The 14,683-nt window shown below is 45.2% G+C and overlaps 1 pseudogene; it reads right to left on the bottom strand.

Moving 5' to 3' along the window:
- LOC135519531 (ceramide kinase-like protein) overlaps nt 1-13,996 on the bottom strand; it is an 85,335-nt pseudogene extending 71,339 nt beyond the window's left edge.
- Nucleotides 13,997-14,683: the final 687 nt, after the last annotated feature.

The following is a 14,683-nucleotide window of genomic DNA, read 5'->3' as shown; positions in this document are numbered from 1 at the left end:
AAGGCACTCAGAAAAGGGGGTAGAGAGGGGGGATAGTTTGAGGCTTTAGAAAGGGGGAGAGTCCCCCTCACCCGTTTCCTTCCCTCCAGTAATACAGTGATGTACAAGGGAAGGAGAGGGGGAAGGGGGGATTACAGTAAACTGGTGCTGGCGCCCTGTCCTGTCTGGATCAATCTAGGCACATCTGGTGATTCCGACCATAAACAGGATTATAGGGGGACTTATCTGCTTGACGCTAATTGTTTTCGCAGTTTATGCACAAGCCAACTCTTTCAGGTGCTGCAACTCGACATATAAAAACTCCATACACAGTGGTTGGCTGCCCGTGACTTCTTTCAGGCACAGGTCCATTCATAAAGTTGGCTGAGTTGTTTGGAACTTATTTTCGGTTATTTAGGGGTTTGGCAGAGGTTTGAATCTGTGAAACTAATTAGTGTAATGTTTTGGATTTGGACATTGCTGGTTTGGATGGGATGTATTGTCACACTGTGCATAGGCAATATAATGATATATAGAGATGTGTCATGGCTTTGAATTGCAACTTAATGAAGTGTTCATGTATTTGTATATTCTGCAGAGGATGTGGAGTATTTTTGAAATTATACATTTTTTCAAATTTTATCTATCTTCTTAAAGTCTTTGAAGTGAAACAGACTGGTGCATTGTTCCCTCCCTTTTTTGGCAGATATTGCAAAAAAAGGATTACTTACTACTATTAACAACTAGTTATTATGTTACAACGAGGGCTTTCAGAGTTAATCAGTTATGTCACGACTTCTTTCGAAGTCGATGCCTCTCCTTGTTCGAGCGGTGTTCGGTGTTCTAGCCATCGCCAAGCAATTTTTTATTTTCCATTTCTTTTGTCTCGTTTTCCCATACAACTGGTTCTCATTTCCCTCATTATGTGTTGTGTATTTAACCCTCTGTTCCCCTCATGTCTTTGTGTGGTATTGTAAGTGCTTGTGCACATTTTTTTTGACTGGTGCACGTCGAGTTATTTTTGCCCATACTTTGTATTTGTTATGCCGTTGGTTTTACTATATAGTTTTACTACTATTTACTATTATCAAGTTCTGCTCTCCTGCGTCTGACTTCCCTGCCACCAGATACGCACCACTTACAGAATACCATACCCACTACATGGAGTCAGCAGGAGCAGGTGACCCTGGTATGAGAAGGGAGGAGCGCGTCCAGGAGCAAGCGATGCGTCTCGACCTTCCCAGGGAGTATGATGGGACGGCGGCACGGTCCCAGGGTTTCCTGTTACAGCTGGACGTAAACCTGAGCACCGTTTACCCGGCTCCCTCGAGAAGGGAGAGGGTGTCCGTCCTCGTTTCGTGCCTCTCGGGAGAGCTCTGGAGTGGGCTAACGCCGTATGGGGAGAAGGAGATTTCGAGAACGTCTATTCCACCTGCGGCAGGGGACGAGGAGTGCACAGGAGTTCGTTTTGGACTTTCGGACCCTGGCCGCCAGAGCGGGATGGAACGACAGTGCCCTGATTGACCATTATCGCTGCAGTTTGCGCGAGAACGTCCGTCGAGAGTTGGCCTGCAGGGACACCACCCTTACTTTCGACCAGCTGGTGGACCTGTCCATTCGGCTGGATAACGTGCTGGCTACCCGCGGACGTCCAGATCGGGGTCTGTCGGTTCCATCCCCCAGCACCACCACTCCGATGCCCATGGAGCTGGGAGGTGCTGCGCTCAGCGAGAACGGAAGAGGTTCCGTCTCGTGCACCATCTGTGGCCGCAGAGGTCACACTGCTGGTCAGTGCCGGGTTGATTCCTCTGGGAGTCGAGGCAGCAGGCAGGGCACTCTGGCGTCACCTCAGGTGAGAAGGCACCCTTCTCACCCAGAGCACTCTGTTGCACAAATTTCGTTACGTTTCGTTACGTGTTCGTTACGTTTCCTGAATTTTCCCCGCATTCCCAGCAAAGGTGCTCACCGATTCAGGAGCGGCGAGGAATTTTATAAACAGATCATTAGACCGTAGGAATGCCCTTCCCAGTTCACACCTTAGATAGACAACCATTAGGGTCAGGGTTGATTAGGGAGACCACCGCTCCTCTGGGCATGGTGACGCAGGGGGGTCACACGGAGAAAATCAGTCTCTTTCTCATTGACTCTCCTGCATTTCCAGTGGTGCTAGGTCTGCCCTGGTTAGCTTGTCATAACCCCACTATTACATGGCAATGGGGGGCTCTGTTTACCTCGGCTCCCGTGCTGGCCAATCCAGATCCCTCTTTGGCATTCTTAGTGGTGGTGGACGCGTTCGAGGCTGGGATAGGAGCCGTGCTCTCTCAGTGCTCGGGCATGCTACCGAAGCTCCGCCCCTGTGCCTTCTTCTCGAGGAAGCTCAGCCCGGTGGAGCAAAACTATGACGTGGGGTACCGGGAGCTGTTGGCTGTCTTCAAGGCTCTGAAGGCGTCGAGACATTGGCTTGAGGGGGCTAAACACCCTTTTCTTATCTGGACTGCCCACCGCAATCTGGAGTACATCCGGGCGGCGAGGAGACTGAACCCTCTCCAGGCAAGGTGGGCCATGTTTTTCACCCATTTTGTGCTCACCCTTTCTTACAGACCAGGTTCCCAGAACGTGAAGGCAGACGCACTGTCCCGGCTGTATGACACAGAGGAGCGGCCCATGGATCCCACCCCCAAACTCCCGGCCCCCTGCCTGGTGACGCCGGTAGTGTGGGAGCTGGATGCAGGCATTGCGTGCAGAGCCCACTCCATTCCAGTGTCCTGTTGGGCGTCTGTATGTTCCGTCTGCTGTCCGTGACCGGCTGATCTATTGGGCCCACACGTCACCCTCCTCTGGTCATCCAGGCATTGGTCAGACGGTGCGTTGTCTGACTGGGAAGTACTGGTAGCCCACTTTGGCTAAGGATGTGAGGGTTTATGTTTCCTCCTGCTCAATGTGCCCCCAGTGTAAGGCTCCTAAGCACCTGCCCAGAGGTAAGCTACACCCCTTACCCGTTCCACAACGGCCATGGTCGCACCTGTCGATTGATTTCCTGACTGATCTTCCCCCATCACAAGGAAACACCACTATCCTGGTTGTTGTGGATCGTTTCTCTAAGTCCTGCCGTCTCCTTCCTCTGCCAGCCTTACCTCAGGTTTTCACCCCGAGAGTAACGGGCAGGTGGAGAGAGTTAACCAGGATGTGGGTAGGTTTCTGAGGTCCTATTGCCAGGACCGGCCAGGGGAGTGGGCAGCGTTCGTGCCCTGGGCAGAGATGGCCCAGAACTCACTCCGCCACTACTCCACTAACCTCTCCCCCTTCCAGTGTGTATTGGGGTATCAGCCGGGTTCTGGCTCCTTGGCATCAGAGTCAGACAGAGGCTCCTGCGGTGAACCACATGGCCCACACAACATGGGGGCAAAGAGGAGCACTACACTGACCTGGCCTTTTTTTTCTTGTGATTAATCACATTGTATAAAATCATTCAAAATACACTGAAAACATACCAAATACATTATTTATACAGCTAAAAATAACAATGCAATGTTAAAACAAGTCGACATGAGGTTAAAGAAAATGTGCTTTTTCAATTTGCCTAATTTTGCTAAGTTACATTAGACAAAATCAACATGAATATTCTTGTAATTTTTTGTATGAAAAAGTCTTAATTTACAGCAATTTTGAGCAAATTCAGAATTTGTGATGAATCGCGATGAATCACAGCAAATACTGCGTTTCACTCAATTATTTTTTAAATAGCATTTAACAGCCCTAGTTACAACCTGTGCTGTTCACTGTAAGGCATGTGTCTGTGGTGATAGAAATGCTTAGAGTGATGGACTGCAATTACCAGAAATACTATTGTGGGTAGTTTCATTAACCGATTCAACACAATACGCCATAATTGTGGGAAGTGCACATGACAGATTGAAAGGACTAATTTCTGCCCATATTTGCTCTACAATTTATGGCAGTCAAAGTTAATTAGCTGAACGGTACAGTGAGTACAGTAACCACAGCGAGGGTTCAGAATGTGTGTGACCCCTCCGTATTACAAGAGGGACAGATAGAAATTGTGTCTGTCCCAAATGGAACCCTATGCCATATATGGTGCACTACTTTTGACCAGTCCAATGGCCTGATCAATTGGACACGGGTCAAAAGTAGTATACTATATAGGGCATAGGGTTCCATTTGGGACAGACAGAGACAGACAGACAGTGTCATAGTCTAATTGCACAAAGGGAACAAACAGACCCTGTCGTCTGCTCTGTTTGCTTCCTGGGGGCTTGACAACAGCAATATAAAAATGTAAATATTGGGTTTTACTGTGTGTGTGTGTGTGTGTGTGTGTGTGTGTGTGTGTGTGTGTGTGTGTGTGTGTGTGTGTGTGTGTGTGTGTGTGTGTGTGTGTGTGTGTGTGTGTGTGTGTGTGTGTGTGTGTGTGTGTGTCTCGGCAGGCAGGCCTCTGAAGGCACAGGTGGAAAATATGATCCTAGGTGCCACACTGTGAACCACATGGCCCACACAACATGGGGGCAAAGAGGAGCACTACACTGACCTGGCACAGACTGGCTATGCTTGGACAGTTGACAACATGACAATGTTAGCTCGAGTTATCTGGGACTGAGAGCACTCTACTGTATGTCCCAACAACAACAAAAATCAACAACAACAGCTGAAATGAGACAAATAGCAGTTAAATCTGTAGTGAATAACAACACGTTGCAGTGTGAACTAAGACACACTTGAGATCAAACATTAACACATTGAATGAAGAAGAACCCAACAGAGAGATTCTATGAATGCACAATACAAATTTGAACAAAAAGGCATATCTGAGAATATTCCTTCAATTTTTGTATTACAGCCAATGTTGAAAACATTGTCATTTCGGGATGTCAGATTAAATGGATGTATTTTCTTTTACCATAAATTAATTATAGTAGATTATATGATGCTGCTATGCCACCTATGTCTGCTATGACGTGATCATATGAATTGCAATTAATTACAAAGTCCCTCTTTGCCATGCAAATGAACTGAATCCACCCCCAAAAATTACACTGCATTTCAGCCCTGCCACAAAAGGACCAGCTGACATCATGTCAGTGATTCTCTCGTTAACACAGGTGTGAGTGTTGATGAGGACAAGGCTGGAGATCACTCTGTCATGCTGATTGAGTTCGAATAACGGACTGGAAGCTTCAAAAGGAGGGTGGTGCTTGGAATCTTCCTCTGTCAACCACGGTTACCTGCAAGGAAACACGTGCCGTCATCATTGCTTTGCACAAAAAGAGCTTCACAGGCAAGGATGTGGCTGCCAGTAAGATTGCACCTAAATCAACCATTTATTGGCTCATCAAGAACTTCAAGGAGAGCGGTTCAATTGTTGTGAAGAAAGCTTCAGGGCGCCCAAGAAAGTCCAGCAAGCGTCTCCTAAAGTTGATTAAACTGCGGGATCGGGCACCACCATACAGAGCTTGCTCAAGAATGGCAGCAGGCATGTGTGAGTGCATCTGCACGCACAGTGAGGCGAAGACTTTTGGAGGGATGGCCTGGTGTCAAGAAGGGCAGCAAAGAAGCCACTTCTCTCCAGGAAAAACATCAGGGACAGACTGATATTCTGCAAGAGGTACAGGGATTGGACTGCTGAGGACTGGGGTAAAGTCATTTTCTCTGATGAATCCCCTTTCCGATTGTTTGGGGCATCCGGATAAAAGCTTGTCCGGAGAAGACAAGGTGAGCGATACCATCAGTCCTGTGTCATGCCAACAGTAAAGCATCCCGAGACCATTCATGTGTGGGGTTGCTTCTCAGCCAAGGGAGTGGGCTCACTCACAATTTTGCCTTAGAACACAGCCATGAATAAAGAATGGTACCAACACATCCTCCGAGAGCAACTTCTCCCAACCTTCCAGGAACAGTTTGGTGACGAGCAATACCTTTTCCAGCATGATGGAGCACCTTGCCATAAGGCAAAAGTGATAAGTAAGTGGCTCGGGGAACAAAACATCGATATTTTGGGTCCATGGCCAGGAAACTCCAGGAAACTCCCCAGACCTTACACAAATTATGACAAACTCCAAGCATTGATTATGCAAGAATGGACTGCCATCAGTCAGGATGTGGCCCAGAATTTAATTGACAGCCACCGGCCAAACTGAGCAATTGGGGGGAAGGGCCTGAATACTAGGGGTCTAGGGGTCTGAATACTTTCCGAATGCACTGTACATGTATATAAGATACAGTATATCTCAGAACTGTTCTAAAGGACCAGAGTGCTTGTCATAGTTTTTATTATTATTATTATTATTTTAATCTACATATTTCAGGAACCATATAGGCCCAAGTATGGGACACGACATTATATTATTTTGGCTCCGATAGAATTCCATCAATATCACAGACTTTGATATTATAAAACATATATATTTTGTGTTCATATTTAGTGCATGGTGACCAACAACTTTTCTTCAAACTAATATTTATATCCTGAATTATAACACAAATTGAATGGCTGCTATTTGTTAGGTGTCCCAATATGTGCACTAGATGAGAATGTAAATCCATTAAAGCAGAGAGAGCCCCCACAGGTTAATCTATCTATCTGATAAGATCTCTGGAGACAGTGGATATACATATAATGTAGACCTGTAGTCCCACTCTAGAGAGGAGAGACTTCATGTTACATATATGACCCTGTGTGTCAACAGATGTGTTGTATTGATCTGGTCCCTATACAGGCATCACCCACAACATATGGAGAAGATATACACATCAGCAGTCAGAGGCATTAGCAGACTATAGGGCCTCAGCATGGGGTTAGATGTCCCTGTCAATCCTGAACTCAAGATGAAAAATAAGAGCTGGTTGAAGACCTTGGTCTGGGAACATGTGCAGTGCTTTCAGAATGTATTCATACCCCTTGACTTATTCCACATTTTGTTGTGTTACAGCCTGAAATTCCAAACGTATTAAATTGATTTTTTTTGCACATTTATTGAAAATGAAATACATAAATATCTCATTTAAATGTATTCACACCCCTGAGTCCATACATGTTAGAATCACCTTGGCAGGGTTTATAGCTGTGAGTCATTCTGGGTTAGTCTCTAAGAGCTTTGCAAACCTGGATTGTACAATATTTGTACATTATTCTTTTTTAAATTCTCTAAGCTCTGTCAAGTTGGTTGTTGATGGTTGAAGACAGACATGTTCAAGTCTTGCCATAGATCTAAATGCAGATTTAAGTCAAAACTGTAACCAGGCCACTCAAGAACATTCAATGTTATCTTGGTAAGCAACTCCAATGTATATTTGGCCTCGTGTTTTAGGTTATTGTCCTGCTGAAAGGTGAATTTGTCTCCCAGTGTCTGATGGAAAGCAGAAGAAGGCTCCTGCCATGGAGCAGGAGGTTCTGGACCGTGGACTGTCGCAGGAGGTTCCGGACCGTGGACCATCGCAGGAGGTTCCGGACTGTGGACCGTCGTAGGAGGTTCCGGACCGTGGACCGTAGTAGGAGGTTCCGGACCGTGGACCGTCGTAGGAGGTTCCGGACTGTGGACCGTCGTATGAGGTTCTGGACTGTGGACCGTCGTAGGAGGTTCCGGACTGTGGACCGTCGCAGGAGGCTTCGGACTGTGAACCATCACTGGAAGCTCTGGACTGGGGACCGTCACCGGAAGCTCTGGACTGGGGACCGCTACCGGAAGCTCTGGACTGGGGACTGTCGTAGGAGGTTCGGGACTGTGGACCGTCGTAGGAGATTCCGGACTGTGGACCGTCGTAGGAGGTTCTGGACTGTGGACCGTCGCAGGAGGCTCCGGACTGTGAACCGTCACTGGAAGCTCTGGACTGGGGACCGTCACCGGAAGCTCTGGACTGGGGACCGCTACCGGAAGCTCTGGACTGGGGACTGTCGTAGGAGGTTCGGGACTGTGGACCGTCGTAGGAGATTCCGGACTGTGGACCGTCGTAGGAGGTTCTGGACTGTGGACCGTCGCAGGAGGCTCCGGACTGTGAACCGTCACTGGAAGCTCTGGACTGGGGACCGTCACCGGAAGCTCTGGACTGGGGACCGTCACCGGAAGCTCTGGACTGGGGACCGTCACCGGAAGCTCTGGACTGGGGACCATTTCCGGAAGCTCTGGACCGTGGACCGTCGCCAGAAGCTCTGGACTGGGGACCGTCGCCGGAAGCCTGGTGCGTGGAGCCGGCACAGGTGACACGCACTTCAGGGCGAGTGCGAGGAGCTGGCACAGGACGTACTGGGCTGTGGAGGCGCACTGGAGACCTAGTGCATGGAGCCGGCACACATGGTACCGGACAGATAACACGCTTCGCACGGCGAGTGCGGGGAGCAGGCACAGGACATACCAGACTGGGGAGGCGCACTGGTGGCCTAGTGCGTGGAGCTGGCACAGATGGTGCTGGGCTGAGAAGGTGCTCTTCAGCACGCCTGCGCTGCAGCATACTCCTTGCCAAAACATCTCCCGGTATCTCTCATTACCTTCCTCTATCGACTCCCACACAGGCTCTGGTTCACTCCCCAGCTCCGCCGACCAAACCGTGTGCCACCCCCCCAAGCATAATTAGGCTGTTTTTGGGCTTTCTATGTGGCCGCAAACCCCGGAATCGTCGCTGTCCGCCCTTCTCTCCTTCAGTCTGCTTCCAAGGAAGACTTTTGTGTCCTGATTTCCTCCCAAGTCCAGGATGTCTTCTCCTCCTTTATCTCCTCCCAAGACCAAGATACCCTCTCCTCCCAGGCACGCTGTTTGGTCCTGTTGTGGTGGGATCTTCTGTCCTGATCATCGTAAGCATACTCAGACCAAGGCGCAGCGTGATATGGGTTCCACATATTTATTGGTGAAATGCACAAAAACAATAAAGAGCAAACGAAATGAGACGTTCTGGAGTGCTCACAGGCAACAATACAAAAACAAGATCCCACAAAACACAGTGGGGAAATGGCTGCCTAAATATGATCCCCAATAGAGACAATGATAAACAGCTGCCTCTGATTGGGAACCATACCAGGCCAACATAGAAAAAAAAACAACCTAGATTATCCACCATAGTCACACCCCGACCTAACCAAAATAGAGAATAAAAAGGCTCTCTAGGGTCAGGGCGTGACAGTTGCGAGGCATTGGAAACCCTCCCTGGTCTTTGTGGTTGAATCTGTGTTTGAAATTCACTGCTCAACTGAGGGACATTAGAGGTAATTGTATGTGTGGGGTACAGAGATGAGGTATTCATTAAAAAATCATGTTAAACTCTATTATTGTAAACAAAGTGAGGTCATGCAACTTATTATGTGACTTGTTAATGTCACGTGTGCTCCCTCTCCGGCCTCTAGGTCACCAGGCTGATCGTTAGGGTGCACACCTGTCACCAGCGTTACGCGCATAATGACACTCACCTGCATTCCATCACGTCCTTGATTACCTGCCCTTTATATGTCACTCCCTTTGGTTTCTTCCCCAGTCGTCATTGTTGCTGTTTCATGTCGGTGCGCTGTTTGTGTTTCTTGTTTTGTTAATTTATTTATTAAAAGTATTCACTCCCTGAACTTGCTTCCCGACTCTCAGCGTACATCGTTACAGTTAAGCAAATTTTTACTCCTGAACTTATTTAGGTTTGCTTTACCAAAGGGTTTGGATACTTACTGACTCAAATACTTACTGACTCAAATCTTTTATTAATTAAAAAATGTATAATAATTACCCTTTTGCATTACGGGGTATTGTGTGTAGGCCAGTGACACAATCTCAATTTAATCCATTTTAAATTCAGGCTGTAACATATCAAAATGTGGAAAAAGTCAAGGAGTTTGAAAACTTCCTGTGTAGCCTACACACGCTCATATATCAACCGGTATGTAGCCTACAAATGCTCATGTTACATTAGCCGTCAAGCCTCATCCCCTTTTCTTGAGATGTATGCTGTCAATTAGCTGATATCAATGTTTTGAGTAAACTGGTCACAAGAGTGAACTACCATAAAAGTGATACCCAGAGCCTTTAGCTAATTTGTAAAAAACAAATAGAATATTTACATAAGTATTCAGAGCCTCAGACCCATTTTCTATGACACCTGAAATTTAGATCAGGTGCATCCTGTTTCCATCGATCATCCTTGAGATGTTACTACAATTTGATTGGAGTCCACCTGTGGTAAATTAATTTGATTGGACATGATTTGGAAAGGCACACACCTGTCTATATAAATTCCCGCAGTTGACAGTGCATGTCAGAGCAAAAACCAAGCCATGAGGTCGAAGGAATTGTTCGTAGAGCTGCGAGACAGGATTGTGTTGAGGCACAGATCTGGGGAAAGGTACCAAAACATTTCTGCAGAATTGAAGGTCCCCAAGAACACCGTGGCCTCCATCATTTTAAATGGAAGAAGTTTGGAACCACTAAGACTCTTCCCAGAGCTGGTCCCCTGGCCAAACTGAGCAATCGGAGGAGAAGGGCCTTGGTCAGGTAGGTGACCAAGAACCCGATGTTAACTACAAACAGAGCTCCAGAGTTCTTCTGTAGAGATGGGAGAACCTTCCAGAAGGACAACCATCTCTGCAGCACTCCACCAATCAGGCATTTATGGTAGAGTGTCCAGACAGAAGCCACTCCTCAGTAAAAGGCACATGACAGCCCACTTGGAGTTTGCCAAAGGGCACCAAAAGTCTCTCAGAACATGAGAAAAAAGATTCTCTGAAAACGTAGGTAAATTTTATATTTCCGTTTTTAATTTGTAATAGATTTGCAAAATTTCTAAAAAGTTGTTTTTGCTGTGTCATTATGGGGTATTGTTTGTAGATTGATGAGGTGGAAAATGCAATTTAATCTATTTTAGAATAAGGCTGTAGCGTAACTAAATGTGGAAAAATCAAGGGTTATGAATACATTCCGAATGCACTGTAGACCCAAGAACCTCTGTGGTGCAATTAATTCCCGAAAACTGAGAAGTAGCAGTGACAGAGGACCTGACGAGCTAAGATCTGCCTCACAGTCTCAGAGTCTTGGGAAAACAGGATATTTTTGAACATCAAATTAACACTTCAACACCCTACATCTAACAACCCACAAGTGAACTGGCCAGAGAAGTCATATCCCTCTCACAGGGACTGAACCTCATGGAAGGATATCTAGGACAGAGTGAAATAAAAGGGAGCATAACATTTTATGAAGTTAAATTGCATTTTGTAAACATTCACTGTGTGTCAATCTAAATCTTGTTGTTTTCTTAGACATCGATCCAATAAGAGACATTTGACAAATAAAAGTGTTTAACATGCTATCTAGTTTAAATGTTGTGGCCAGGAGACAGATTTAGTAAACCTCTACTGTTCTCCTTGCCTAGGTCAAGACACCTAGTACTGCCAAAGTTGTGGGTTCAATCCCAGCAGGAATCACATACACGTACTAAATACAGTCACCTCAGGCCAAGGTCCAATCATAGTAAACAAGGCCAACGAAAGCAAAGCCAGGGGTCTCAAGGTCAAGCTATTGTAGGAGCCTCTGGGCAAACACAACGCTTCAGTAGGTTTACATTAAATTTTTAATTCACTATGAATATTATCTGTGGTGAGTTGATGCATTTAGTGTTTGAAACTGTGATATTAAAAGTATTGCCTCTCAATGATATGAGAACATCAGATAAATAAGTACAATTATTTAGTATACTATAGCTACTTGAATATGTTCAGTACCTAAAGAATACCTGTTATAACTTAATATTAATTTCTGTCTATCAAAACAACATAACATTGCATTTCTTTGAACATTGGCATAACTTCAGCATGTCAAATATATAGGCTACTGTGAGTCATATTTCAAATGATCATTGAAATTGAGACCACTGTACAGATCTGATCTGCTATCCCTGGGCAGAACAGAATCTCAAACCCAGTCAAATAGACAACCTCCAGCGAATCAGACATGTGCCTGTGGTTTTTTTGGCAGTTTTGTTGGAGCATTTGGTAGTGGCCATAGGGGGTTATTAGACTGATGCTTTCTGGGTAATGAGAGTGCTGGCTTAATAACATTAGCTTGGATCACACATAACCAAAAAGTATTGCCTGTAAAGATTATTAAGCTAAATGAAACCCAATCTGTTTTGCACTAAGCAATTGATGCTTTTGAGAGATATATACTGTACAAAACAACAACAGCCCAAAAAAAACATGAAAGGGATGGATATCTAGTTCAAACTCTCCATATGTTTCATTTTTTTCATTTTGTTTTGATGAAACTGTTTCATCTGATCAACCATTTGGACACATTTGATTCTATGTTTGAAGTCTGTGCATAAGAAAAATGGCTACAACCCCACCCCCCTCTCCATTGAAACTGATAAGGCAAGTAGGGCCTCCTATACCAGCCCATGATGATCACACGTTGTCCCATGTATCCATCCTTCAGTGTGGAGATGCAGATGGCGATGTGTGAGTATCATTTACTTGGACATGTTCTAGGTCTGCTCCCCAAATGACACCCTATTCCTTACAGTGTATATGGCTCTGGTCAAAAGTAGTGCACTATGAGGGGAATAGGGTGTCATTTGGGACGCAACCTAACTGTCCACATGAGCGCCAGATGCCCTGCTTTAGGTGGACACAATAGTCAGCCAGCCGGCTGGTCAGAGACGGAGTCTATTACCGACACATCTGTTACACATAACTTTCTGGCAACAGGCACTTTCTACATTTTTCCTAACTAGTTTAGTGATTTTATCTTCTGTATACTTTGGCCCGAGCGGCCAACAATAAATAAAGAATTCTTATTAGGCTATTGGCTGGCTAAGCTCTTCAAGAGGCAGCACATAATATAATTTATTTACAGCAATATAATACAAGACCAAGTAAGATCTTTCTGCTTCCAGAATAATATTTGGTAACCTAGACCTACATCATTTCACCCCAAAATTGAAATTTACCCTACAGCATGGGCTGGCCATTGAGTGTTACTCCCATTTATGTCACCATTGACAAAGGGGACTGAAACTGATTGAGACTGCTGTGTAACATAGTTTGAAACCCAAATAAGTAAAATATCAAACAATAACGTTTTGAATATTGATAGGTTTAAAAGGCTAACTGTTATAATAGGTTTAGTAACAGTCAATAGGCCTATAAGCCTACATCACATACTGTGCGAATAATAGGCTATATGTAGGCTATAGTATAGGCCTATGCAAAATTTGCTAAATATTATTTGTTTTATAACAAAAATACATTTTATAACGTTTTTTGTTGTTGTCAATATTTAATGTCTGCATCCATAGAGCCAAGTATGTTTACTTCATGGCTTGCAATTGATAGGCTGTCATTGATGTTGCACCTTTTCTTGGTTCATCTACCATATCAAGGAGTCAATCTTATCTGGAATCTAACCTACAGGTAAATTAAACACGTACAACCCTCTTTTCTCAAATACCTTTGTGTCACTTCTTACAAGCCATGTAGGAAATGTCCGAAATTCACCAATTCGTGGGGGGGGGGATTCTGTTTCACTAAAGCCAAGAAACGTTAAGCTATGTCTTCATGTGAAAATATTATGTTTTATGATTCCCCTCCCTGTCTGATGTAGGCTATGTTGGTCGACATGCGGCACTGGTAGAAGAAACAGACCCCGTCTGCAATTGTCATGGATAATGGTGAAAAGGTGAGCTCACCTGTAGGGGTCTCTGGCTGAATAAATCTCCATGTCACCCTCGTCGATGACAGAAGGACGTCGTGACTCTTCTTCCCTATGTGAAATATCCCTCTCACTATCGGTTCGTCTGTGTCGTAATCGGTGTACTGTTTCTCTGGCTGTTCTTGTTCTTGCTCACTCGACTCCTCCGCGCAAAGCTGTGCAGCTGAGAACGAGCGTTTATCGGGTTGTTTTGGTTGTTGCGTTCTCTTGTTCTTCTTCCCACGGTTTCCTGTACTCACGGGAGACCGCGGTGGCTTCTCACTCAACTTCTCTTGGCTCTTTGACAATGCGTCCCCTTCATTTATCGATTTTCGAGGGGACTCAAACATTTAAAAAAGTTAACGGTAAAGTCTTATTCCACAATGGTGCCTGCTTTGTAGGCTATTACTGGGTTGCTTGCATGGGCGCGTGCCCGCGACGGTAAGGTTATTATGGCAGGTCCAACAGTTGAAACTTCCCACTCTGTCTAGTTATGTAGATATGACTAGATGGTATACAGTTTATGTCAGAATTGACAAGAATTAACTTTTGCTACAAGTTGGGATAATTAACGTAGCAGGTTATGAGAATTAGTTAAGAAAATGGTTAGGGTTAGCTAAAATGCAGAAAACTTAACTTTTGACGTAAATGTGAGATAAACTGTAATCAATCTAGCCATGACCCCTCTGCCTACTTCAAGTCACCAGGCTGAGCGCAACCCGTAAAGTGTTCCTCCGCGGCACGCGCCCACAAGAAAGGTTCTGAAGAAAATCTCTGTCAAGAGCCTATAGGATATAACGTATGGTGTGTTTATATTTCATCCAGCCAACATGCTAGTCATTAGAACATCATTTGTATCATGCTATGGTTCATTTCTAAATTCGTTTACATGCTTGGCCCATGCACCGAATCCAAAGAGCTGGTGTGTAAAGTTTGAGTTACGCACAGGAATGGATTTCTATTTTTCAGGACCCTGTCTGTCCTGTCCATTATGTCATTGACTTTACCTCAATGTTGAAGGCTTACGAACTAACCAA

Source organism: Oncorhynchus masou, chromosome 29 (assembly GCF_036934945.1).
Source record: "Oncorhynchus masou masou isolate Uvic2021 chromosome 29, UVic_Omas_1.1, whole genome shotgun sequence".
Lineage (NCBI taxonomy): Eukaryota > Metazoa > Chordata > Actinopteri > Salmoniformes > Salmonidae > Oncorhynchus > Oncorhynchus masou.
This window is presented reverse-complemented; position numbering and strand designations above follow the sequence as displayed.